Below are 14,984 nucleotides of genomic sequence, written 5' to 3'. Positions count from 1 at the left end.
TGAGGGTGTGTTCCGCTTGTGGGCATTGAACAATTAGTTGCTGGTCTAGCACTATGTTATTAACTGCCTGTACTGCTACACAGAAGGCCTGAACGGAGTGTAGACATGGTCCCCAACCCCTGGCAACCTTGTCTAAGGGTCCCGAGTAATACCCTTCCGGGCGGTACTTACCCCTATGTTCCTGCGATAGTACAGCTGTCCAGAATCTATTCTTTTCACTTACGTAGAGGTAGAAAGGTTGATCTGTCTGAGGAAACTCCAATGCAGAAGCCTGTAACAGAGCTTGTATCAAAACATTAAAAGCATGTTCAGCTTCACAGCTCCAAGCAATCGGGTCAAGGGGTCTCCCTCCCCCCTTTAATAGGTCTGTGAGTGGTTTGGCCCTCTCAGAAAAAGCATCAACCCAATTTCTATTGAAATTGCTCAGGCCCAGGAATGACCAGAGCTCTCTCATAGTATTGGGACTAGGGTGTGAGCGGATTGCCTGAGCCCGATCCTCTGTCAATTCCCTCTTTCCCTGACTAATTTTCTGTCCCAAGTAAATAACGGTGTCTAGGCATAACTGCCTTGTCATAATTAGCCTTGTGCCCTTTTTTAACCAAATGGTTAAGAATGATTTGGAGGTCCTTCTTGTGGGTTCGCTCGTCGGGAGACGCAATTAAAATATCGTCCACATACTGGATGACGACGGAGGACACCGGAGGCAACTCCTGGAGATGCCTCCGAAGTGCCATGTGATACACGGTGGGGCTGTTATGAAACCCCTGTGGTAACCTGGTCCAAGTATATTCTTCTCCATCTACAACAAAAGCGAACCAATCTTGTACCTCTGGATGTAGAGGAACAGACCAGAACCCATTAGCCATGTCAATTACCGAAAACACCTGGTGTTCAGGTGTCAGTAGTTGAAAAATAGCTGAGGGGTCTGCTACCAAGGGGGTGAGACGATTGATGTATTGATTAGCTTTTGAGTAATCAACTGTGAATTGCCATGCTCCGCTGGCCTTTCTGACGGACCATATTGGGCTGTTGCTTGTACTATGTGTTTTTCGTACAATGCCTTGAGCTAATAGTTTTTGTACTACTGGTCGAACCCCTTCCTCCGCATCTTTGTTGATTTTATATGGCTGCGTGTACGGCGGGGAATTCCCAGTAAATGTGGTGGGTTCCATGTCCAGAATTCCACATTCGTCCTTATCCTTAGTCCAAATTGAATGACCTTTCAGTTCATCCTTCTGGAGGGACCAGATGTTTACATCCACCCTCCCCTCATGTACAGTGTAATGGAAAGTTACTGAGAAAAGGTGTTTTATCCTAAAAATGTTGTTTACAGACAGAGCTGTGCTGCAGAAGCAGCTGGATACTTAGAACAAAGTGTGATAGCACCCAACCCGTCAAGGGCATGGGATGTTTTAATAATGTTTATCTCTGCTGCTTGAAGAAGGGAGTATGAGAAACAATTAGAATAACTGCTCTTCTTTGCTTAAAAGCAAAAACCTATAAGTAATGGAAAATTACTGCTTTGCCTGTCCTTGAAGTGTTGCATTAGCTTAAAAAAAGATATAAAACAAGGGCTCTCCCTGCTTGCTTTTGAATCAGCTTTCACTTCTCTGCACAGACGGGTGATGGCTTTTTCCCATATTGCAATATGAATAAAGACCTTACTGAGTGAATGAGAATACCTCTCCTGGCTCTTCTTCGATAAAATTCCACGATGGGATCACAAACCTGATTGCAGACGGCTATTGAAACTCCATCCGGACCCGGACAATTTTTGTGAATTGGACGAACCTTGGGGGATAAATACTTATCCTTCCAGAGAAGTGTCTGGATAAATCCATGGCCGTCTGACATCAGTAAGTGATCCTTAAAAGAACTATTAGTTTTAAAAACGAGCCACAAGGGTGTTCTCTTCGATAAGTCAGGGACTTATAATCGGTCTGGGACCCGGCGAGTCTGGGACTCGTGAAACGAACATATCTTAACACAGACGTGTGTTTTTTGCTCTGCAGAGTAGTAAATGTTATAGTGTTCTACAAACAGTAAGGCATTGTCGACAATGGGTAATGAGAGCTCTAAAGGCAAAGCTGGGCTGAGTGGCCCAGCCAAGTACATGTAGGATAAGTTTGGTGATGTGGGAATAAAGTGTCTTCCCCTTTGGAGTAAGTTGGGTTTTCCAGAGAACGGCAGCTTTAGTCCACGACAGGTTGAGCAGCTTAAGGAGAAGTTGCAGGAAAGGGAGAAAAAAGGAAACAAGAAAGTAGACTGGAAATATTTTGAGCTGTGGAAAAATGAGGTGCAGGCTAGAGAAAGGAAAAGTAAAGAAGCACATAAGAAAGAGAGAAATGATAAACCTGAGGGAACTCCCATGAATATAGCAGGGAGAGAATATGGATTGGTTTATTGCCAACCTTTCACTGATTGCATGTCAGGATGGACGAATGAGCAGTGGCTTCGAGACGGGAGTTTTCAGCCATGGGCCATTAGATTGCTGCATGAAATGACTGACCCTCCAAATCCAGGAGGGGATCCCAATTGGAATTATGAGTATATGAGAAAATGTGTGTCAGTCTGGGATGCGTGTGGAAAAAGATTCCCCCCCTTGCTTACTAACCCTGAACAGATGATGCTGAGCACATCTAAATTGTATCAAGACCTCGACTGTCTTGCTTCAGCCCCAGCTCCACCTCTACCAGCGGCACCATCCCCATATAACCGGGGCACAGGAGGCCATGGGACCCCTGTGAGGGAGAACCCTAAACAACAGGCCCTGGGATGTATACTGTACCAGCGTCAGGGGAAAACAGTGTTAAGCTCTGCCCAACAGCCTCTGAGTTTAAACCAAAGAAGGGACCCCAACCAGTGTGGGATGGCCTCTCCCCGCCCTCTATGAGGCCGGGAGCCCAATATGGTTCCCACCTGGACCCATCACTAGTCCCTTTGCCTTTTTCTGATGGAGAAGAGGAGGATGACCCAAATCTGGGTCTCCAGTTCCCTATGATAGAATGTCCAAACCCCCAGGGTAACAGGTAACCCTGTTTAGTTTTCCGCCCATGGAAATTAGCAGAACTGACAGTCGTAATTGGCAAACTACCAAACCCCAAGACAAATGGGCGAAAATACACCACTGCCTTGCGGCGTCTAGTTGTTCAATGTAAGCCCACGAGGAGCGAACTAGAGACTGTTTTTCAAAAGACCCTGAAGCTTGACTACGGCGATGTGCGCGACACGTTCAACCCAGACGTGGTGTATGACGCTGTCAGCGGCAGTGGCTATCAGAACCAGCTAGACGGCATTTGCCAGAGAATAGAAGCAAAGTATCCCCCCAAAACGGACTGGTTCACCTTGAGACAAACCAAGCAAAAGCCTGGAGAAACGTGTAATGATTTACTGGAGAGACTGAACCCCCTCTTCAGTAACCTCAGTGGCCTGCCCCCACCTGCCCCTAACAACGACGGCTCAGTATATGAAACTCAACTTACCCATCTTTTCATGGATGGCCTGCTCCCCGAAATAGGAAGCATGGTGAAAAACTCATGCATCGGCTGGGACACCACCCGGTTGACCGAGGTGTGCCGCCATGCTTACCATGCTGAGAGACAATTAGCATCAAAGAATGAGAAAAAGGCACGAAAAGACAGCGATCAGCTACACCAACTCCAGATGGCCCAGCTCCAGTTCTATCAAGGAGGAAGAGGAAGGGGCCGGGGTAGGGGACCAGGAGGCCGTGGCCGACGAGGAGGCTACCGAGGAAGAGGGAGAGGTCGAGGAGAAGGAGACCGTGATGCATGTTTTCACTGTAGAAAAACAGAACATTGGGCAAAAGAATGCCCCAAAAAGGAGGGGGGAGAGGAAGATGATGGGAACTAGGACTCGGCCCCCCCGGCTGGAGTAACAGTCAGCACACATGGCAACGGGAAAAGAAAGATTGACTATCCCCGCCAGGAGAGATAGGGCCTGAGGGCAGGTAACTTTCATATTACCTGCCATTTCCTCCCCTTCCCAGCTGCCCAAAGTCACTTTGCATATTAATGGCGATCCCTATGACTTTTTAGTTGAGACGGGGCGACCCATTCCCTGCTTAGAGACGACGCACACCGTTTCCAGCTCTCATCGAAATCTATCCTGACAATAGGAGTAACAGGCACTCTGACAAAGGCTCATTTCACCACACCACTCACTGTGGAATACCAGAAGCATGGGTTTGGGCCCACCAACCACTCGTTCTTACTTTCGAAAGAATGCCCTGTTAATTTGTGTGGCAGAGATTTGCTCTGTAAAATGGGCCTCGTTATCGTCAGTTCAGAACAGGGGCTCGAACTAACCTGCAGTGAAGACTGCTTGCCCCGAACCATGCTTGTCCAACACTCCCCCATGGTCCCAGATTAATACTACAGCTGGGACCTATTAGGAAAAGATGTGGGTCAGGTTTCCCAAACAATTCTGAATGACGCAGCAAGACTGTGGCCTGGCCAGGGTGATTTTCAAGATATTGACAATTTGCATTGCACGGCCTCGGTTAGTTTCGGGGGCCCGGATGAAGGGTTTGAGGAAATCTGGTTTAGAGATGAACAGTGCAGCGATAGACTTAAAGGGAATGGTTATCTGGTCTCAAGGGATTTTGCTGCCCTTGCCATGACCCTGACTACCGAGCAGCAGTCTCTGTATTGGGCAGGGACGCACCCTCACGTGTCTCTGGCAAAAGCTGCAGGTTTCCGCTGGCAAGATGTGGGTGTCTTTGTCCAACAGTGCGTAACTAGCTAGGCATGGACAGCCCCGGATGCTGAAGGCATTAGGCATAACTCTGCTCTCCAGGCCAGCTGGCATCCCTGCTCACCTGTTTTTAACACCTGTAGGACAGTGCACCTGTCTGCCTCTGACGACACGACGGGCCGATTGTTTACCTCAGTCCCAGTTGACACTTCACACCCTGCACTGGAGGGAGTCCCGGATTCCCTCTGGGCTGCCAACAAGTACGACGTGGGTCTGATAAAGGGTGCTGTCCCCCTAGATGTGGTAGCAAAATCTACCTTTAGGCCCTGCAGGCTGCCGTATCCATTGAGACCTGACGCTGAGGCTGGATTGGAACCTGTTGTGGACAAGCTGGGGGCTGAAAAGATTCTCATCCCCTGCCCAACGTCTCCATGTAACACTCCAATTTTCCCTGTGAATAAGGCCGAAGGGGAATCTTGGCCTTCGGTCCAGGACTTGCGGGCAGTAAATGCCGCCATCCATGCTCGAGCTCCAGTGGTCCCCAACCCAACCACCATTTTGTCTTCTATCCCCGGGGACTCAAAGTTTTTCTCTGTCATTGATTTGGCAAATGCTTTTTTTAGTGTTCCGGTTCATCCTGAGTCTCAGTTTTGGTTTGCTTTACTTTTAAAGGGAAAAAGTACACATGGACTCGGATGCCCCAGGGGTATACCGAGGCACCTATTGTTTTTTCCTCGGCACTGCAAGAGTGTCTCTCAGGGTTCTCTTTTAAGCATGGTAGCACCCTCATCCAATATGTAGACGACCTGTTAGTTTGCTCCTCTACTGAGGAAGCCTGCACTCTAGACACCAGAGATCTCTTAATTTTTTTAGCTGAAACCTGTAACAAGGCCTCACTTTCTAAAGTACAGCTTGTTAAAGAATGTGTACGTTACTTAGGCCATGACATCTCCGCTAATTCTCGTTCGATTGGCACTGAACGAGTGGCAGCCATTCAAAAGCCTCGAACCAAAAAGGAGATGATGTCTTTCCTTGGTTGTACAGGACACTGTAGATCTTGGATTCCTGGCAATGCCCCACTGGCGCAGCCCCTGTCTGACATGACTTATGCTCCAGGTCTGAACATGACCGACCACTTGACTTGGACTCCCGACGGAGAAAAAGCTTTTGTCGAACTTAAAACAGCCCTGATGTCATCCCCCGCCTTGGGCCTTCCTGACATGACTAAGGGTTTCACGCTGACTGTTGACGAGAAACACGAGTTCTACAGCGCTGTACTTCTCCAGGCCCACGGCGATTGTTTTAAGCCTGTGGTCTATTACTCTCAGCGCCTCACTTCTGTGGCCCGTGGCCTGCCAGCCTGCCTTCGTGCTGTTGCGGCAGCAGCTGCAGCCATTATGGCCTCTGCTTCCCTGGTGTGTTACCGCCCTCTTAAGGTCCTTGTACCTCATGGGGTGGCCTCCATCCTCCTCCAGACTAAGACCTCGCACTTTTCTCCCATGTCCACTCTCCATTACCACCACATCCTTCTGTCCCTTCCTCACATCTCTATCGAACGGTGTATGGTGCTGAATCCAGCCACCCTGCTGCCTGTGGAGGATGAGGGGGAGCCACATGATTGCCTGGCGGCCATTACCTCTCAGGTAACCCCCAGACAGGATCTTTGCTCTTCCCCTCTTCCTAACTCTGACTTGGTTTTTTATGTGGATGGATCAGCCAGGAAGGATCCTTCAACAGGACAGAACCACATGGGGTATGCGGTGGTTTTTGACCATGAGATGGTAGAGGCCTGCCGCTTTCCGTCTCACCTGTCTGCACAAGCTGCAGAACTTTTTGGCCTCACACAGGCCTGTGTCTTGGCTGCCTCACAGTCAGCTACTATTTATACTGATAGTCGATACGCTTTCGGCGTCGTCCATGACTTTGGCACTCTATGGAAGAACAGAGGTTTTCAAGGTACGCCCATTCAGCACTCTCTTTTGGTCAGTAATCTGCTCGAGGCTATCCTTTTACCTCAGGCCATTGCAGTGTGTAAATGTGCAGCCCATACCAGTGCCACCGACGACATCTCGAAAGGTAATGCTCGGGCTGATGCGGCCGCGAAGGCTGCCGCTGCTTCCCCCTCTCCTCCTCTTACCCTCCCCTCCATCCCTGTCCAGCCGGAGCCCCATGTGGCTTCTCTACCTGACATGCAAGCCCTTGCTCCCGCGTCGGAAAGAGGTAAGTGGAAAAAATCTGGATTGTTCTCCAACGATGTGTGGCTGGGGCCCACAGGTAAACCTTGCTTATCCCGTCATTTTTTTCCCTACATAGCAAAGTTGACACATGGAAAGGACCATGTGTCAATAGGAGGGATGGTGAGTATGGTAAGTACACAGTGGGATACAAGGGGGTTCACGACCTTTGCCGAAAACTTTTGTGAAAAATGTCTTATCTGTGCTCAAAACAATGTCGGCAGGGGCACTAAGACTCAGTCCTCGGCCCATTGCACTCCTCAGGGGCCCTTTGACCACCTCATGATGGACTTCATAGAATTGTCACCCTGCAGAGGATACAAATACTGTCTAGTTATAGTGGACATGTTCTCGAGGTGGGTAGAAGTTTTTCCCTGCAAACATGCAGACGCTAAAAGTGTAGCCAAACACTCACTGCAGGATGTCCTCCCAATGTGGGGAATCCCGGGAAAACTCAGTTCAGACAATGGTACCCATTTTGTGAACAATGTTATAACCTACTTAACTGATCACCTAGGCATTAACTTAAAGCAGCACTGCTCCTACCACCCGCAAAGTGGAGGGGCAGTAGAACGAGCAAATGGGATCAATAAAAACAAACTAACAAAAATGATAGCTGTAATTGTGAAAGCAGGCTTTTTTGTCCCTCTCGATTTGAGGGATTGAATGTGGGATCGCAATGTTTTTCAGCCCTGCAATGGCCTGCTTTCCAGCCCTTCAATGGCCATTCGTTTTTCGCAATTTTTTTGAAAATGTCCAAAACTTTTACAATAATGGCACCGACCTGTAATAATTTCCCCTTTTGGAATAAGTTGGGTGTTAGAGCCAGCTTCTCCCTTCTGCATGGGGGGTGTCCACCCTGTTTGTATTGCCTGCAACTTAGCGTACATATTCCTTTCGATTTGTCGTGCCATTTTAACTATCTCCTCGAACTGCTTGTTCGTATCTTGCACTATTTCGGGCTCTTTCAAGCCAAGGGCTTTGGCTATATCAGGCTTGAGGTCGCTCAAATAAATCTGTTTAATCACAGCAGAGGTGTCGCTTTTCACATCATCTGTGTCACAAAGTCACGAGCATTCCAGAGCCAGACTGACTGTGACGAAGCAGTCAGTGAAATCAGCCACATCCTCGCTTTCTTTCTGCTGACAAGCAGATATCTTTTTTCAATCTGTTTTTGGTGGGTAATGTTGTTTAAGCCATCGCCAAACCCGCTCCCATCGCCCTCCCCTGCTGTTATCCTCACACAATGGCCTAAGTTCTCCGATATGCTTTTCTCCTGTCCTTTGGAGGATCATAGCGGCAGTCAGGGGAGTGATACCATAAGTATCTTTTAAATCCTGGAGCGCACTCCAGGTCCGCTGCATGCCTATTTTCGGGTGCGGTACTTCTTTAGCCCACCGGTCAATATCTTCCGGTTTTGGATTTGATCGTATGGGGGGATTAGGGAAGGAAGGTGCGAGTAGTACCCCTCAACGGAGTGTGGGACGGAGTTCGGGTAGTGCTGTCATCAGCAGCGGCGGCTCCTTCTACAGATGCAGCCATTCAAAGTGCGCGTTACAGACACGTACCGCAGGTGACGTCGCTCAGTATGACGCAAGATGACGCGGGGCACCGCAGTACGTGATTGGTTGACCGACAGGGGCACTCGTGGTCCGTTGGTCTGTCGTAGAAAGACAGTAAACGTCTTTGCTGTGCCCGTTGTAGGTATTGAATTTTACCACTGAAGGGAAATCTTAGTAGCTGAGCATAAAAAGAATAGGAGCATACTGTAACGCGTGTGAAGGTCATAAACGATATTAATTTTGGAACATAAACATACAGTGTATAGCTGGTCTTGGTACTTTAAAGAAAAAAATACACACCAGTATTCCATTTCTCCCTAAACATTTTAAGCTTCGAAGTCTTTAACTAACGCGATACCGGAGTCAACAAGCATACTTTTAGAATTTGATTAAAAGGGAATATAATATGGAATCGCGTATCTAAAGAATTTAATAATGGTATTCGTGTGCTGCGACAGGGCTGTGTAGGGCTGTTTCGCCTGCCTGTTCATGTGAGCTGTCTTGTAGACGTGACTACCAGCTGACAGGTTGTGTTTTCGAATCCAGCTGGTGCTGGTCTTTTCTTTTAACAAACATTTCTTCGAAAAAATAGAATAGCGATATTATGGACAATCAATTGACTTTTATATTTCAAAATATCGCAACATGATCGATATTTGCGATATTTTGAACATATCTTCCCTTCTGACAGCGGTGCCTGCTTCTATTGTGTGTGTGTGTGCAACAGAGTAAATTTTTAATAGCGTTTTAAGCGAATAGGTAATTAGATTGCTCGTAAACCTAATCGCTTTTTCTACATAAACACAGCATGATTACTCTCTGAAAATGCTTTTCCTTTATTTTTAAAGTAGGCTCAGATTTCAACTATAGATCGTATTATTATAAACTTTCTTGGAAAAATGTATTTTATGTAAACCATGTTTGCTATTAATTCATTTAGGGCTAAAATACGTTCATTGTCTTCCAATCGAGTCGAGTTGACATTGGAAGCCTGCCACACCCGGACTGTTAAACCAACGCATTAGCACGTCAAAGCCCATTGAGGGTATTGAGCCAGTATTGGCTTTAGTATTCCCCCCCTCTCCCCTCAATTCAATTCAATTCAAGGTGTTTTATTTGCATGACAGATGGGTACAAGCAGTGTTGGGTATGTATATTGTAACGCTTACGGCAGACAGGCACTGTGTAACAGCCGGCGCACCAGAGCAGCGCACCGAGGGAGCGTCTGCATTTATAACTTGGTTTTTAAAATTAGTCAAGCAATATGAAGCATCTTCTTTTACTTTTGAGTCCCTTAAATACATTGAACACAGCTTTCTCACCACTTAAGATTGCTCTTGATACCATCCTTACACAAAGCAGAAGGGAGATTTTAGTGCCTGAGCATAAAAAGAATAGGAGCATACTGCAACGCGTGTGAAGTCCATAAACGATATTAATTTTGGAACTTAAACGTTCAGTATATGGCTGGTCTCGGTACTTTAAAGAAAACATACACACCAGTATTCCATTTCTCCCTAAACATTTTAAGCATCGAAGTCTTTAAGTAACGCGATACCGGAGTCAACAAGCATACTTTTAGAATTTGATTAAAAGGGAATATAATATGGAATCGCGTATCTCAAGAAATTAATATGCAATAACTGAGTCAAGGGACTCAGAGGATCCAAGGCTAGACTGAGTATAATAGGCTTCGGGCTTCTATTGTGACATCTACTGTAAATTACAGAAATGTTAAAAGTAAACAAAATAAAGTAACTAAAATGTGGTCTAAAATCACCCCTTTAGACACCCCTTTTACTTCACTGGTGTCAGATATGAAAGGCAATAGTCTCCCGTTCTGTCTGCTGTGTGTTGCAGCAGAGGGACTCCCTGCCGCTGAAAGGGGCAGAGTAACTTGCATGCCCTCTAGTACAGTTTACACATGCACGACTTTAAAAGCTAGCAAGACAGGTTTCGATTCACATTAGCTGGCGAGCCTTGTTAAAAAAACGAATGATAATGTAACATGCCACTGTTCATGAACAAAGTTATACTGAGATTTCCTAAGATACGCGATTAAAAAATAAATAAATAAAAATTTGAATCTCCCGCGGAACACATTCCATAAGAATCAGTGGTTTTACAGTATATATCGCCTTTAAAGGTGGCTTCTCAAAACGCTTTACGGGATAAAAACAACCAGAACAGCAGCAACAACAATATTGTATTTCGTTGCACTTTGAAAACCAAGTAATAACTTAACTATACAGTACGTGCAAACGTTTCGTATGTTGCTGTCGTGAATGTCTGCGTACCCATAAGTATCTTATTTGCCTTGAGTCTGTCTACAGTATCTCTGTCCCACTACCCCCATCTCTCCCTCAATTCAATTCAAGGTGTTTTATTTGCATGACAGATGGGTACAATTCTTGTTGGGAATGTATACTTTGATATTTACACCCGGCGCGGCACCGAGGGAGCGTCTGCATTTATAACTTGGTTTTTAAAATTAGTCAAGCAATATGAAGCATCTTCTTTTACTTTTGAGTCCCTTAAATACATTGAACACAGCTTTCTCACCACTTAAGATTGCTCTTGATACCATCCTTACACAAAGCAGAAGGGAGATTTTAGTGCCTGAGCATAAAAAGAATAGGAGCATACTGCAACGCGTGTGAAGTCCATAAACGATATTAATTTTGGAACTTAAACGTTCAGTATATGGCTGGTCTCGGTACTTTAAAGAAAACATACACACCAGTATTCCATTTCTCCCTAAACATTTTAAGCATCGAAGTCTTTAAGTAACGCGATACCGGAGTCAACAAGCATACTTTTAGAATTTGATTAAAAGGGAATATAATATGGAATCGCGTATCTCAAGAAATTAATATGCAATAACTGAGTCAAGGGACTCAGAGGATCCAAGGCTAGACTGAGTATAATAGGCTTCGGGCTTCTATTGTGACATCTACTGTAAATTACAGAAATGTTAAAAGTAAACAAAATAAAGTAACTAAAATGTGGTCTAAAATCACCCCTTTAGACACCCCTTTTACTTCACTGGTGTCAGATATGAAAGGCAATAGTCTCCCGTTCTGTCTGCTGTGTGTTGCAGCAGAGGGACTCCCTGCCGCTGAAAGGGGCAGAGTAACTTGCATGCCCTCTAGTACAGTTTACACATGCACGACTTTAAAAGCTAGCAAGACAGGTTTCGATTCACATTAGCTGGCGAGCCTTGTTAAAAAAACGAATGATAATGTAACATGCCACTGTTCATGAACAAAGTTATACTGAGATTTCCTAAGATACGCGATTAAAAAATAAATAAATAAAAATTTGAATCTCCTGCGGAGCACATTCCATAAGAATCAGTGGTTTTACAGTATATATCGCCTTTAAAGGTGGCTTCTCAAAACGCTTTACGGGATAAAAACAACCAGAACAGCAGCAACAACAATATTGTATTTCGTTGCACTTTGAAAACCAAGTAATAACTTAACTATACAGTACGTGCAAACGTTTCGTATGTTGCTGTCGTGAATGCCTGCGTACCCATAAGTATCTTATTTGCCTTGAGTCTGTCTACAGTATCTCTGTCCCACTACCCCCATCTCTCCCTCAATTCAATTCAAGGTGTTTTATTTGTTTGACAGATGGGTACAATTCTTGTTGGGAATGTATACTTTGATATTTACACCCGGCGCGGCACCGAGGGAGCGTCTGCATTTATAACTTGGTTTTTAAAATTAGTCACGCAATATGAAGCATCTTCTTTTACTTCTGAGTCCCTTAAATACATTGAACACAGCTTTCTCACCATCCTTACACAAAGCAGAAACTGTCCGATGACTCACAGTACAAGTGGAAAGATTACAGATTTTAATCGTCTTTAATTTTGTCTTTAATTTTGCCTGTGGAGTGTATCTTATTAAGCTCTAAATTGCATTTTGAGCGCGGTTTTTTACTTTTTTTTAATTGCATTTTGGGCGCGGACAGCACATACAAGGGTTAATGAACTGCGCCAAGAAATTTAAAATAGTATTCTTTAGGTGTGAGGGTAGGAGTGGACCGCAGCAGGCATAATCAGCAAACCAGGAAAACAAAGAACAGGACAGGTGAGATGTGTATCCAGAAAGCGAGTGATCAGAAAAAGGAAATGGAAAACGCAGAAAAAGAAAACGCTTTACAGGATAAAAACAATAACAACAGTAGTGGCTGGGCAAACGATTTTTTTTATCGAAATACAAATTGAGATACTGTACTGTATAATGATGTGCATGAACAAAGGTATACTGCAATTTTCCTTAGATACGCGATTAATGCTTCGTAGGAGGAGGCGGTCTTTTCCTCTTGTCTAACAGTTTGTCCACAAACAAAACATTCCTGTTAGACAAAAGGAATTGAAAAAAAACAATTTTGTCAATGAAAACCGGTGTGTGTGTCTCTCCCTGCTGGATGTTCCTCTCACAAACTGCTGAATGAATAAAATAATTTTATTGAAAATGCGTTTGCGATTGTCTGGTATTTAATCTGGTCCCTTTTAACTGTTTTTCGATCTACTGTATTGCTTTGAGATGCCACTTTTAAAGGCGATATGTAAAATAAAGTTTTTTTTATTATTGTTATAGAGAAACATGATCAGATTTTCCCTGGTTCAGAAAAAAGATCTAAAGTGCTACACATAACTTTCTTAATTCGATGTATTTAAAGCAGTGAACTACTGTAGGTGTCACATAACATTCAGAAATACAATCACGTATTTGACAAATAAAAACGATTATAATCTAATCCTTCCACGTTTGATCCCAAAATCCCAAGAAATATAAATCTTGACGGGTAGAAAGCTATGCTGAAAGTTTATTAAGATGCTTAGAAGACAAAGATACTGTATCAATTTATGTTGCATTAGCCTGATTATGATTAAAAAACACATATAATTAAACACGCGTTTGCGATTTAAATCAGAACACGATTTAAATCAATATCGATTCCATATTATATTAGCAGAAAAGCTTAAAACTACCACTTTTTCACACGCTATTTCACATGCTAGTTAAATACTTCGATGCTTAAAATCGTTAGGGAGAAATGGAATACCGGTGTGTATTTTTCCTTTAAAGTGCCGAATCCTGGAATCTGACTGGCTGACACCCCTCTGAAGTGGTTCCATAAAATCTGGTATACGGAAAAGAAAGCGTTGATAAATACAAGTGTCTTTTAATACACTCTTTGCTGTGCTCTTGAGGATCCTTGTGATATTTTAAGCTCTAGTTGAATGATAAGTGTCGCATTTTAAATCATTTTCGTAGTTAGAAATTATGAAACGCCCTGTTAAAAGCAAGGAAGTTTTTATGCCCGTTGAAGTAAAACAAAATGCCTGACAAAGTATGGCTTGGACAGATTCCAAGTGCTTGTACAAATGTGCTAAAGAAATTATACTTTGAGTGTACAGCTTGTCTAAAGTCATCCATTATTAATACTATTAGTAATATCTTCAGTAAAGGCTTTGATGCATAAATATTTATGATAAAGGTAGGCTGTGTACTTTTGTCCAACTGAGCAATCTTGCTTTCATAAAATATACCAACATTTTAATGACTGATGATTAACATGCTGTAATACACAGTTCAAAATTAAAGGCTCAAATGCTGTACATGAGAGGTTAAGCTCCCCCTGGCGGTTTTACAAGGCGACGCCGGATAGTTAACCACGTGACACCACGTTAACTGCGTCATACCGCGTGATACTGTGACACGCCCACCGGGGTATGCCGCGAAATACCTCACGCATTTTGAATGGCTGCATCTGTATGTCAAGTCCTTTCCCACTTCGGGTGAGAGCTCAGATCTGAGGGTGTCCTCCCTCTGATAGGGGAGACCCTGATCCGTCTTTATCACACACATACCAAGTGTCATCCCAATCAGACCTCCCGTCTCCATATGGCCAATGTGGGAATGGATCCCAATCATTTGCGACCTGCCTGTCGTTTCCCCTGTGGGAGAGCAGGATATAATTTAGTGGAATGGTGCAACACATTAACCAGTGCAGTGTGCCCAGGAACTAATTCTTCTTTCAGTCTCTGATTCTCCTGCCCTGCCTCTTTTAGCTTTTGTTCAGGCTCCTCTTTTGCAGTGAGTACATTTTCTTTCCTTTCATTTTCCGTGCTTTGCTCTTTTATTGTGAGGTGTGTTTATGTTAGCATGTTGTGCGTATGTGTATGTTCACAAACAAGGAAAACACATAAAAAACGTTCATATATTATCTACTTTCCTCCTGTTCCCTGTAGCGGCAAGGCATATTAAAAATACAGGAATTAAGTTTGCTGCTCCCTTGCCACTCTCTGTCCCTTATCTCAGTGGTGCTGACTACAGAGAGGCCATTCCATTTGGTTCACATTTAAGGTGTTTTTCTAGCTGATAGAGTTTCCTGATAAGGAACAGCTCCCAAAGCTGAGATTCACCAGCCACCCTAATAAATTGTCATCTCTGGC

General features: G+C 44.4%; 1 pseudogene; it reads left to right on the top strand.

Annotated features, from left to right (window-relative positions):
• The first annotated feature begins 2,059 nt into the window (after positions 1 to 2,059).
• Positions 2,060 to 3,932, top strand: LOC148810851 (uncharacterized; annotated as a pseudogene).
• Positions 3,933 to 14,984: the final 11,052 nt, after the last annotated feature.

This window comes from Atractosteus spatula, assembly GCF_055471065.1.
Source record: "Atractosteus spatula isolate fAtrSpa1 chromosome 17 unlocalized genomic scaffold, fAtrSpa1.hap1 SUPER_17_unloc_3, whole genome shotgun sequence".
NCBI classification, from domain to species: Eukaryota; Metazoa; Chordata; class Actinopteri; order Semionotiformes; family Lepisosteidae; genus Atractosteus; species Atractosteus spatula.
Note: the sequence above shows the minus strand (reverse complement) of the source record. Positions and strands in the feature narration are given on the sequence as shown.